A 12,441-nucleotide genomic window follows, 5' to 3' on the forward strand; every position below is an offset into this window, starting at 1 on the left:
TCTATATTTACTTAGTTTACTTGAGATTGCAATACAGACCGAATTTTTGGAAAAGAACATATTGTGCCAGAAAAAGTGATGAATGAAGACAGAGAGTCAATGACTGGAGAAGAGATCCATACCGAGAAAGATGATAAGGGGATAGTGAGGTGTTCCTACAGAAATTGGGTTCCAAAAGTTCAAGAGCTTAAGGATGAGAACTTAGATGAGAGCCATAGTTTGAGGAATAAGATTTAGGGCAAACCCTGAATGTGATAGTCAGGGAGGTTGCCATCAAGAAAGAAAGAACCCATAACATAATAGAGTGGAAAACAAGGTTTTTAATGTATAAGATAACCCCGATTATGGGAGAAGGTTGAAACATTTCATACTAAGGAAACAGAAAGTCGATTAAGGAAAGGAGACCCGAGACGGTACTCCTATACGGCAATTTATGGACCTGTCTAGACAGAACTTAGACTATTATCCCCAACCACCACCCTGAGGAAACAATGCGGTGAGAAATTCTTTCAGGACCTTTAAGTCGCTAAGCTCTCAGAGTTCCAAGGAACAAGCTGACCCAGTCGAGGCAAGAGCCTGGCTAAAGAAAATACAGGAATCATTTAAGATTCTAAATGATTGACGAATCACAAAAGACTATTTTTGTCACTTACCCTCCTAAGAGAGAGGCCACCCGCTGGTGAAAGGCCAAGGAAGGCACGGAGCAAGAGATTATAATAAACTGATTTAAGTTCAGACAATTATTTTCGGGAAAGTACTTCCCAAGGTTATGGAGGTAGTGTAAAAGCTTTGGAGCTAGAACAAAAGCGGATGAGTATGATGAATTATGAATCTAAGTTGTAAAAGTTATCAAGATTTGTTCTGAGGACACGAATCCAGAATGACGGGATATTTGAAATCAATGCTTATGTTGTGTTGGTTCATGAAATAATGATAAGAGAAAGGAAAATAAAAAGAAACTGAAGTGGAAAGGAATATAAAGGCAATAGAGTTTGAGGAATGATAAGGAAGTTGGGTATGAGGAAACCCTAAAGACTCATAGCAATAGAAATAGAAAAGTATGTAATCGTCAGGATGAGGGTGATTCACCATGAGTTAAATTGATGGTTGAAGGCATAAGAGATAAATATATTGTATCCCCTGTAAGTTGGGAGGATTTGAGGAAACCTTGAGATCGTTCGAAGGATAAATATTGAGACGCGGATAGACTGAGGAGACAAGGAAGTAAGAAATTAGGAAAATTGGATGAAGGAAGTGACCTTCAAGAATGTGAAGTGTAAGACCGGTGGCTTGATACCCAGGAAGGGAGACGCCAGGTATGAAAGATATCCCAACATTGAGATGACTGTTGAGATAAACAACAAAAGTAAATAAGGATTTATTAAGAAGAAGTTCACGTTGAACCGACCAATATCTTCCAGATCATCCATGTGATCATTACCAAATCAGGAAAGAAAAGCGGATAACCATTTTTATCTTTTGGAGGCCATGTGGATTGACCTTAACTTGAATAAGGATGCTATTGTGAAATTCGGTATAGACTATCGAGGTGGAAATGATTGAATAAGATACCCTTATCAGGGATATATGACTTTATTTATCCATGGAAGGATGCTTGTACCTTTTTAAAGGTGGAATTAAGGATAAAATATCGGTAACTTAAAACGAATCCTAGGGGAATGCATAAAGGTTGGCATTTCACCCTTAATAGGGATAGTATGAGTTTTGACAGTATGAATTGGAAATGATTAAGGTAATAATAACCTTTAAGGATCAGTGGAGAAATTTTTCAGTAGTATATAGACAATGGTTCTAGTATTAGTAAATGGTATTTTGATATGCCCTGTATATAGGGAATACAGGAGGAACGATTGAAGGATAACCTTAGAGGTTTTACAAGGAGAAAGGAAATATTCGAAATTCTCAAGAATAAAAATGTTGATAAAGGAAATATGACATAATTATAATGATGCCAAGTGGGGCACGTGTTAAACCACGAGAAAGTATGGATCGAACCAGTAAAGGTCGAAATTGTTCAGGGCAATTAGGACCTAAGATAAAAGATGTTCTAAGTATGATTGAGAGTCAGTCGTGACAGTGATTAACATCTAAAGATTGAGGCAATAACTTATGGAAAAATGGTGATATTTTTTTTTATTTACTCATCAGATATTAAAGAAAAGCATTTTCACATAAGCTGTGATTGAAATAAGGTAGAAAATTTATTTGGAGGTGGTTAAAATGACATTGTCTGTAAGGAAATTTTACTATCAAGAAAGGCCAAAGAGGTGGCCGACACTTTAAAGGTAAGAGGATAATTATAGGCGCTTGTGCCAAAGGAATACAGTGATGATGGTTAAAGCTATGAAGGTTGTATTATGGTTTGGAAGATTGACATTCCTTCTGATGACTGTGCAATACCCAACCGTAATAGTAGTTGGTAAAGGTTTAATTCGTGTAATCGCCATGAGCGGGCTATCTATCTCAGGAGATACTATCTTGAGAATGAGCCTGGACCATGTTTCGAAAAAAAAAGGGACTAAACAAACCTTTGAGTTAAGTCTTCTATTGAAGGCATATGATTAAGAATGGTATTAACCTGCTATCATTGCTTTCATTGAAACTCTTCTGCAATTTTATCTGCTTCACGTCATGAATGTACGTCAGGATCAGGAGTGTTCTTCATGAATCAAGAACGGTGATCATGTTACCTCCTTAGAAGAATTCGATATGATATGAATGGACTCCGTATGGTTAGCTATTAAAACTTCATGGAAAATGAATGACTACAGTAGGTCAACGGTGGGCCATAGTAATGCAGGAATGATTCTGAGAGTAATGAGCTGATTACTTACAACCGTGAGAGTTGTATTGGAATGGATGTTGAGAGTAAGTACCACTAATCGGGTCGTGGTGGTGTATAAGTTATCATTGATAGACTAATTACGTCGATTATCTACCTAAGATATATTTATTCCTTCTTATCGATAAAGAGTAGTATTACCCATACGAAGAAGGTTGCGGTATAGAAATGGATTCTAGTAACGATGAGGTCTAGAATGAGATCCCAGATTCGATTTTCGATATCGAGGGAGTTTCAAAGGTGATTGTGTATAAGCTTGAGGAAGAGCATGGGTCCATAGAATGATGGACGGAATGGCGAAAATATTTAGGCATGTGAAATGTGATGCTATAATACTTGATGTTGATATAAATACACATATGTTTTGTTCTCCTATGACAAACCTCTATAGTTCAGAGGTAGGCTCCAAGCCAGATATTTTGTGGCAGTATATTTTTTTCATATATGCAATTCTCTTCAGTTCGTTCTTTTCTCTTCTTTTCATTTCATATAAGCTGAGAAGAACAACCCTTCCAGAAGGGGAGGTATTGCCGAATGACTATCTATCTGTGTGATAGAAGCCTAGTAGGATACCATCTATTATTTAATTGCTTGTCAAGTACTAAAGGCTGGCCACCTTCTGTACTAACTATGCGATATAACAAGTGTTCATGATCATAGTGATCTCTCAATAAATTCTTTTACTTCTATATGAAGGATTAAGCTTTCGAAGATAGAAGCAGCTGAAAAAGGAGTAGTAAAGTTGTGGTGGTATTCGGAATGGAAACATATTCGTGATACTAAGGTTGACGAGGTTATTAAAAGGTTATAGAACGCTAACGAGCAAAAGTATAACCAGTATAATATTAGGAACGGAAGGTAGTAGCGATTACGAACTGGAAAAGAATGGGTATTGAGAAGCAAAAGCTCTAATGCTAAAAGCTATAATGAGAGTCTGTGCAATAGACTTGAAAGAAATTGGAATGATCACTTAACACGGATTGAGTTTTCTTACGACAATAGATCATATGTCAGTATTGAGGTATCGCCTTATGAGATCCTTGAGGGAAGACAATGTCGATCTCCCTTATGTTAGGATGAAGTCGTAGAGCGCAAGATGCTCGGACCCGCAGTAGTCCAAAGGACCAGGGATATAATAGATCTAATCAGAGGACGGCTGGTAGTAACCCAAGATGGACATAAGAGGTATGCTGATTTGACTCAAAAGGACAAAGAGTATGAAATAGGGGACCTAGTAATGTTATAGGTATCCCTTGAAAAGGATTAATGAGATTTGGAAAGAAAGGAAAACTAAGCCCAAGATACCTTGGACCTTTGGGATACTAAGACGGATTGGGAAGTTGGCTTACGAGCTAGCCCTACCCCCGAACCTATAGCAAAGTTCATAATGTGTTCCACGTATCAATGTTAAGGAAGTGTAATTCGGATGCCAGATAAATAGGGGCATATGAGCGCATAGACATGCAACCCGACATAACCTATATGGAGCAACCAGGAAGGGTTATAGAGTGAAAAGGAACAAGAGCTTAGGAGAAGGGTTATCAAACTGTTCAGAGTTTGATGGAAGAACCACAATGTGGGAAAATTAACTAGAGAGTTAGAAGGCACAATGCTAGAAAAGCATCCCCAACTGTTTTCTATCTGATTCCGGGACGGAATCCTTTTAAGGAGGGGAGACTGTAATAACCCCAATTTTTGGAGATTTTTGAAACCCGGATGAATAGTAACTTTTGCTGACAATGCTGATTAAGAAAAATTATCAGACCACGATATATAGGAGTACTGTTATGGAAATTCTAAGATCGTATTAGTATTCCATAAAGAAAATAAGTGTATGTAAAAGCTGTCGGATTTTGAAAACGAGCACTTTTATTTTTCCCCGAGATTTCCACCAGACATTAAGGGATTTAAGGAATTAATATTAAGATGAAGGATTTTAAATTCAAGGATTATAAAGGAGAATTAATTTAGGTATTAAAAATACCAAGAAGATTTTATCAATAAAACCATTAAGGTATTTAACCAAACGATCAACGAGATTGAGTGATAACCGGACAAAGAAATGAATAACGACTCTTGTAAATACCTTTGCAAGTGGCAAGGCAAGTGGATGGTTGATCAAACAAGAAACCAAGTGATAGTTAGGAAGGAATGGCTAGTTAATTATATAGTTAACTAGGGATGATCTCATCTCACTACAAATCACCAACACATGGCAAATGGTGTGATCATCTTCCACTAACTCCTTTGTTTATTATTAACCTAGCAAAATATAAAGACAACCCATCATTATCCACCACATTATTCCACCAACACAAGAAAGCAAAAGCATTTCCTCCCCCATTTCCATTGCTCTCGGCCAAAACAGAACGAACACACTAAAACTGCTGTATCTCCTTCATTTCTGACTCAAATATTGTGTTCTATAGCTCATTGGAAAGGTATTGAGATGGCCTACAACTCTTGTTTACAAGTCTCGTCCAAATAATCATGGTAAGACCCTCATTTTTACAGTTCTTTAAATCGGACTTTTAGAAACTTCAAAGCCTAACTTTGTGTTCTTGATTTCTTTGGAAAGATCAAGCTTGTAGGAGGCTCCCTAAGGCTTCCTAGCAACTTAACACCTCCCAAGGAAGGTATAAACTTCAAACCCTAGCCTTTACTTTATTTGTTAGTAAGTTTAATGGTTGGTTTTGTGAAATGAGAAGCATGGATTGTGATTATTAGTAGTTTGGTTTGATTTGGAAGTGTTTTGGTAATTGAAGCTTGATTATAGTTCATAGGTCTTGATTGTGGTTGTTTGAGTTGAAAACCTTGGAGATTATGGACTGATGTGGTATGGTTTAGGTGAAGTTTTGTTGTATTGATGGTTATAAGTTGGTTGGTGGTTAATTGGAGTAGTTTAAACATTGGTAATCGTGTAAACATAGCCGTCGTAATGTCCGATTTACTTTAGACTGCTTTTGTTCATAACATTAGGACCCGAGAACTCCCTGTTAGGTTTTGACCATTGCCATTTTTAAATAGTTCATGTTACGAGCTTCGTTTTGATATGTAGTTCGTTTGATTCCGATGTACGGTTTAGGAGAAACGACCGTTTTAAGTAACGGCGTTTCGCGAACAAAACTTTTCCCCTCGCCTTACTTTGAAACATAGGTTAAAGACTAAGAAGGGTTAATTAGTGTATGAAACAATTATGTTAAGTGGATTAGGCAGTTGGTAAGGTACTCGCGAAAGAATCGCCTTAAAACCCTTAATGGTTAATTTATTAAAAATGGTGGAGCCGAGGATACTCGAGCGACTTAAGTAAATCGTTAAGCGCGAAAGCGAACGTTAGGACTCTAAATGGTTAAAGTCTAGTTTCTTAAGCGACCGGGGTTTAATTCCGACTTATGTTATTGTTCATAGGTTATCGGACCCACTCTAAGCTTAAGCCTATCCGGGAGCACTCAGACAAGTTTTCTATCTGTTATACTGTTGTTGTGATGTATACACTTGTATATGCATTATCTTGTGATAAATGCATAATGGTTATTTAGCAAATTCTTGCGATATATTGTAGCATGTAATATGGTATATATGCATGCCTGTTTTGTATTCTTGCCATATATATCTGTTGATTCAGTTGATAATACATATGCTAGAGAATAGCGGTAAATTGCATATACCCTTAGTATAGGGACCCAAAGGTGAAAATATTTTCTAAAACCGGGAGTCGAGGATCCCGAGTAGATTTTATATATATATATATATTTATATATATATGGTTATAGTTTTCAAAACTATTAATCGAATAAGGTTTATTCGATAACTTTATTTTATTTATTGAATATTATTTCGAATATTCATTCGAGGGCTTATGACTCGGCTTATTTTTTTTATTGAATATTATTTCGAATATTCATTCGAGGGCTTATGACTCGGCTTATTTTATTTATTGAATATTATTTCGAATATTCATTCGAGAGCTTATGACTCGGCTTATTTTATTTATTGAATATTATTTCGAATATTCATTCGAGGGCTTATGACTCAGCTTATTTATTTATTGAATATTATTTCGAATATTCATTCGAGGGCTTATGACTCAGCTTATTTTATTTATTGAATATTATTTGAATATTCATTTGAGGATCTATGACTCCGATTATTTGTTGAGATATATTCTTTATTTTATTAAAGAATAAGGTGTCGATAATCAAACTTATCTTGATGATTCAAATAAAGATAGTACTTTCGTATAAGTATATCTTTGGTTATTTAATACTCATTTCAAGTATAAGTTTTACAACATCTACTTCAATTATTTTTATAAAGATTATTCTTTATTGGAATATTATTTAAATAATAATATTCAGATATTTTCTAATATATTGGGACTGATTTATTTTATTAAATCAGCATCACTCCAAACATTCTTAAAAATGTTTTGCGAGTCTTCAAAATGATTTTTAAAAGTTAGAGCGGATCCCAAAACTCATTTTTATATTTAAGATCCTCCTTTCGAAGGGGATTTAAATACTCGCTCAAAACCTGAGGGATCCGGCTCTGTGGTGTGTTTTATATTCGCAACAAGGTTGCTGTCTTGATAAAAGAATTTTGATTACTTACCCAACACTCGGGAAGTAAAATTCTTGGAACAAGTTAATCCATTAACAGGCATCGCCTGGGAAATATCGGTGAGTTTTCCTTTCCAACTAGATACGACTTCTTGGTGGAGCCGTATCAACAAGTTTCTACTTGGGGAAAGTGGGGACGAGCTTTACGTTTCAGAGTCATGGATTTCATCTGAACTAGGAGTGGCGTAAGTGGTCAAGTGGCGCCGGCCCAGCCTTATTATATTGGCCCAAAATGGCCTGGAAGTTCCGCTAAGACGGTCCATTCCTTAGGAGTTCAGTGTTCGGTTGACAAGTAAATCCGACAGGTTCTCCTCTACATGTAGAAAATGGTGGGGTTGTACTACTACGACTGATCATCGTAAGTGGTCTTCCTGGCGCGGCAAACTCCCGTAATGAGTTCATCATCCAATTGGATATTTCTGCAACACTACCCAGAGCACTTCGATAGAAAGGCTACGGTTGGGCGATTGTTGAGTGTTGGCAGGGTCAAGTTTTCAAATTGATGTGTGCATCAAATGAAGTATCTCATAACTTCATTTTATTTTGATGATATTTTAAAGATTTAATCTATTCAAATCTTGTCTTGTAGTCTCATCTATGTGATGAACTGTTGAAAGCTCATTATAACTTGAACGGTGGTAGTTCAAGCAGTATTTGGAAAAGATATAAGTATATTGGAGTATCTTGTAACTTCATCTTTTAAACTTATATCTAGTAAATGATTATCTGGTGCATGTCAAAGATTTTCAGAAAAACGTTGAGACAAGGTTAGATATATGAAATCACCTTGTAACGATATTTTCATACAGTTATAAACTGGAACTCTGTGTATATTATACATGTCAGAGGATTTCAAAGATTGTGAAAAGTATATATGTATGTATACTGAATATTTTGCGACTTCATCGCATTAAGATATCAAACTTGGTTCATTTCTTTTGACCAAGACTTTCATGAGTACTATGAGAAGGCTCATATATTGTAAATTACTATACATATTATTTTGGTGGGCTTGTTGCTCACCCTTGCTTTCTTCTTTCATCACACAACATCAGATAGACAAGATGAACAGGACCAAGCTCCCAATTCGCGAGCGAATAGGAAACGTTCTGCAGCTTCCTATAGGCATTGAAGTCGCTGTAGCTAAGGTGGGAACTACCAATAGACTAGGCTTCAACTTTTGATGTACCAGATTTATGTATACTTATGAATTATGATAATGGCAAAGAAAATGTAAATTTATTCAGAAAACCTTTTAAGGTGTATTGGTAGATAATTGTGGAATAAAATGACTTGTGATTATTTTTGGATGTTCATCTCTGAGACTATAACGTGTGGTGTGTGTGTTTATTGTGGGGTCACAGTACAGAGTAGTTGATTAATTATTAAGATTGGGTGTTATTAAGGGAAATGGAACTCGTGACAACCCGAATCCCCGACCCCAGATTTGGGGGTGTTACAGTATCTAGTGGATTTCCGGGAAAAATTAAAGTGTTCGAAATTGGATTCTGACGATCTTTACATACACTTATATACCATATAGAGTACTAATAAAATCTCAGAATATCCATAACAGAACCCCTACATAGTGTGGCATGAAAAGTTTTCTCATTCAGCTAAAACACTATTCATAAGGGTTACAAAAAGTTCAAAATTTTGGGGTTATTACAAATTCACACATATTTGTTCACTAAAACACTTAGCCTTAGAAACTACTCAAAACTTGAAAAAGTTTTGAGATTTACATTCAACCCCCCTTCTGTAAATCTCATTGTTAGTCCACTGGGAATAACAATTGGTATCAGAGCCTGCTCTTAACATACAAAGAGTTTAAAGATCTATTCTGCTAACATCATGAGTAAGAAGGATATTGGTGTAAAGATTCCAATCCTGGAAAGAGATAACTATCATCACTGGAAGGTGAAGATGCATTTACATCTTCTCTCTCAAGATGAAAGCTACATCAACTGCATTGAAAATGGTCCTCACATCCCACACAAGGTGGCCACATCTGCTACTGCAACAGTTGCTGTTGGACAGTCTATTCCCAAGCCAAAGGCAGAATGTACTGTTGAAGATATTGAAGAGGTCCACAAGGACAAGAAAGCCATGAACATTCTGTTTAATGGCCTGGATCAAGATATGTTTGACAATGTCATCAACAGCCAAACTGCTAAGGAAATTTGGGATACTGTGCAGCTTATCTGTAAAGGCACTGAGCAAGTTAGAGAAAACAAAATGCAGCTTCTCATTCAACAGTATGAATATTTTCACTTTGAAGAAGGAGAATCATTGAATGATACCTTCAACAGATTTCAGAAACTGTTGAATGGATTGAAGCTGTATGGGAGAATTTACCAAGTCAAGGACTCCAATTTAAAATTTCTAAGGTCTCTACCAAAGGAATGGAAGCCTATGACTGTTTCTCTAAGAAATTCTCAAGATTATAAGGACTTCACACTTGAAAGATTATATGGAATTTTGAAGACATATGAACTTGAGATGGAGCACGATGAGCTGTTGGAAAAGGGAAAGAGAAAAGGAGGATCAGTTGCACTTGTAGCTGACAGTGAGAAGGTTGAAGCCAGGAATGAGGAAAAGACAATGCCAAGTCTCAAAATTGGCACAAGCAAATCAGAATCAAGTAAGGGTAAAGAGCAAGTAGCTGAGGATGAAGACAATTCCAGTCAGGATGACTCTGATGATATTGATGAACATTTGGCTTTTCTTTCCAGGAGGTTTGCAAAGATGAAGTTCAGGAAAAATACAAAATTCACTAAGCCAAACAAAAACATGGTGGACAAATCAAAGTTCAAATGTTACAACTGTGGCATTAGTGGACACTTTGCAAGTGAGTGTAGGAAGCCAACCTCTGATAAAAAGAAATTTGAGCAAGTTGATTACAAAAAGAAGTATTTTGATTTGCTCAAACAAAAGGAAAGAGCTTTTCTCACTCAAGATGATTGGGCAGCAGATGGGGTCAATGAAGATGATGATATGGAATATGTCAACGTAGCCCTGATGGCTAATTCTGATGAAAATGAAACTAGTTCATCAAGCAACCAAGTAATTACTACTGATCTCTCTCAGCTTTCTAAACATGAATGAAATGAAGCCATAAATGATATGTCCAATGAATTATATCATTTGTGTGTTTCCCTTAAATCACTAGCTAAAGAAAACACTAGGATCAAAGAGAATAATGTGTTTTTAAGTGATAAGAATGTTGTGTTAGAGAATCAGGTAATTGAGCTTGAAAAGATTAAACTTAAATGCTTGACTGTTGAAAGTGAACTAGAAGAAGCTGTTAAGAATGTAGAAATTCTTTCTAAACAGTTAGAAAGTGAGCAAGAGGTAATCAAGGCCTGGAAAACATCTAGGGATGTTAGCGTTCAGATTGCCAAGGTTCAGGGAATTGAATCATTCTGTGAGGATGCCTGGAAGAAATACAAAAAGGAGTTGGAATTAATTGATGGATTGTCAACGTATGTGGAATCAACGGATGATGAAAGTTATCCGTTGAAGGAAGAAAAGGAGCATCCGTTGAAGGCTCATCAATTAAAACAGGCAAGTAATTTTAAAAATAAAAATCTCAATAAGAAGAATGATTCAACTCTCAAGAACTTTGTCAAAGAAGGAGCTAGCACATCCAAAGATGTCAGTAAGGTAAATATAGGACACACGACTTTAGATCAGCTGAAAAATAGGCTTAAGTTGGTTGAGGATAAGAAGGAAACTAAAAGAAAATCTAAAAGAAATGGGAAGGTAGGGATTAATAAATATAACAATTACACACCTGATAGGTATGCTCCTAGAAAAAGCTGTGTGCATTGTAAAAGTGTTAATCACCTATCTGATAATTGCAAATCTGTTAAAAATGCTCCCATGTCTTCAAATCTCTCCATGCCTAACATGTCTATGTCACCTCTGCATGCCATGCCTGTTATGTCTCATCAGAATCCCCATGCACATTTTGCAAACACGCCATATATTAATAATCCTTATTTTACTGCATTTAGTATGCCTCAAATGCCATACAATATGCCTATGTGGAATAACATGTTTGCAAAATCTATGCCTTATCGAATTCAATCAAATGTGCTAAATGATTCTGTGACTAACCCTACACTTCAACCAACCACATCTGAGATCAAGGTTGACCCAAAGTTACCTAAGTCAAAAGATGCGGGAGGAATGAAGTCTAGGAAAAAGACTAACAAGGCTGGACCCAAGGAAACTTGGGTACCAAAATCAACTTGATTGATTTTGTTGTGTGCAAGGAAAAAGAAGGAATCTATGGTACTTGGACAGTGGCTGTTCAAGACACATGACAGGAGATTTCACCCTGCTCACAGAGTTTAAGGAGAGAGATGGCCCTAACATAACCTTTGGAGATGACAGCAAAGGATTCACTATGGGATATGGCTTGATTACAAAAGAAAATGTCATCATTGATGAAGTTGCATTGGTTGATGGTCTCAAACATAACTTATTGAGCATCAGTCAACTATGTGACAGAGGGAATACTGTTTCCTTCAATTCTGAAGCCTGTATTATCACAAGTAAAAAGGACAATAAAGTGGTTCTAACTGGAGTTAGAAAAGGGAATGTGTACTTAGCTGACTTCAACTCTACAGATGCAGAATCCATTACTTGTCTTTTCAGCAAAGCAAGTGCAGTTAAAAGTTGGCTATGGCACAAGAAGCTGTCCCATTTGAATTTCAAGACAATGAATGATCTAGTCAAAAAGGACTTAGTTAGAGGAATGCCTCTATGGAATTCATAAGGGATGGACTGTGTGATGCTTGTCAGAAAGGAAAGCAAAAGAAAGTATCATTCAGTAAGAAGCTTGAATCTGCAATTGATGAACCATTACAACTGCTACACATGGATCTTTTTGGACCAGTCAATGTATTATCAATTTCAAGGAAAAGATATTGCCTAGTGATTGTTGATGAT

The sequence above is a fragment of the Apium graveolens genome, chromosome 9, assembly GCF_009905375.1.
Source record: "Apium graveolens cultivar Ventura chromosome 9, ASM990537v1, whole genome shotgun sequence".
NCBI classification, from domain to species: domain Eukaryota; kingdom Viridiplantae; phylum Streptophyta; class Magnoliopsida; order Apiales; family Apiaceae; genus Apium; species Apium graveolens.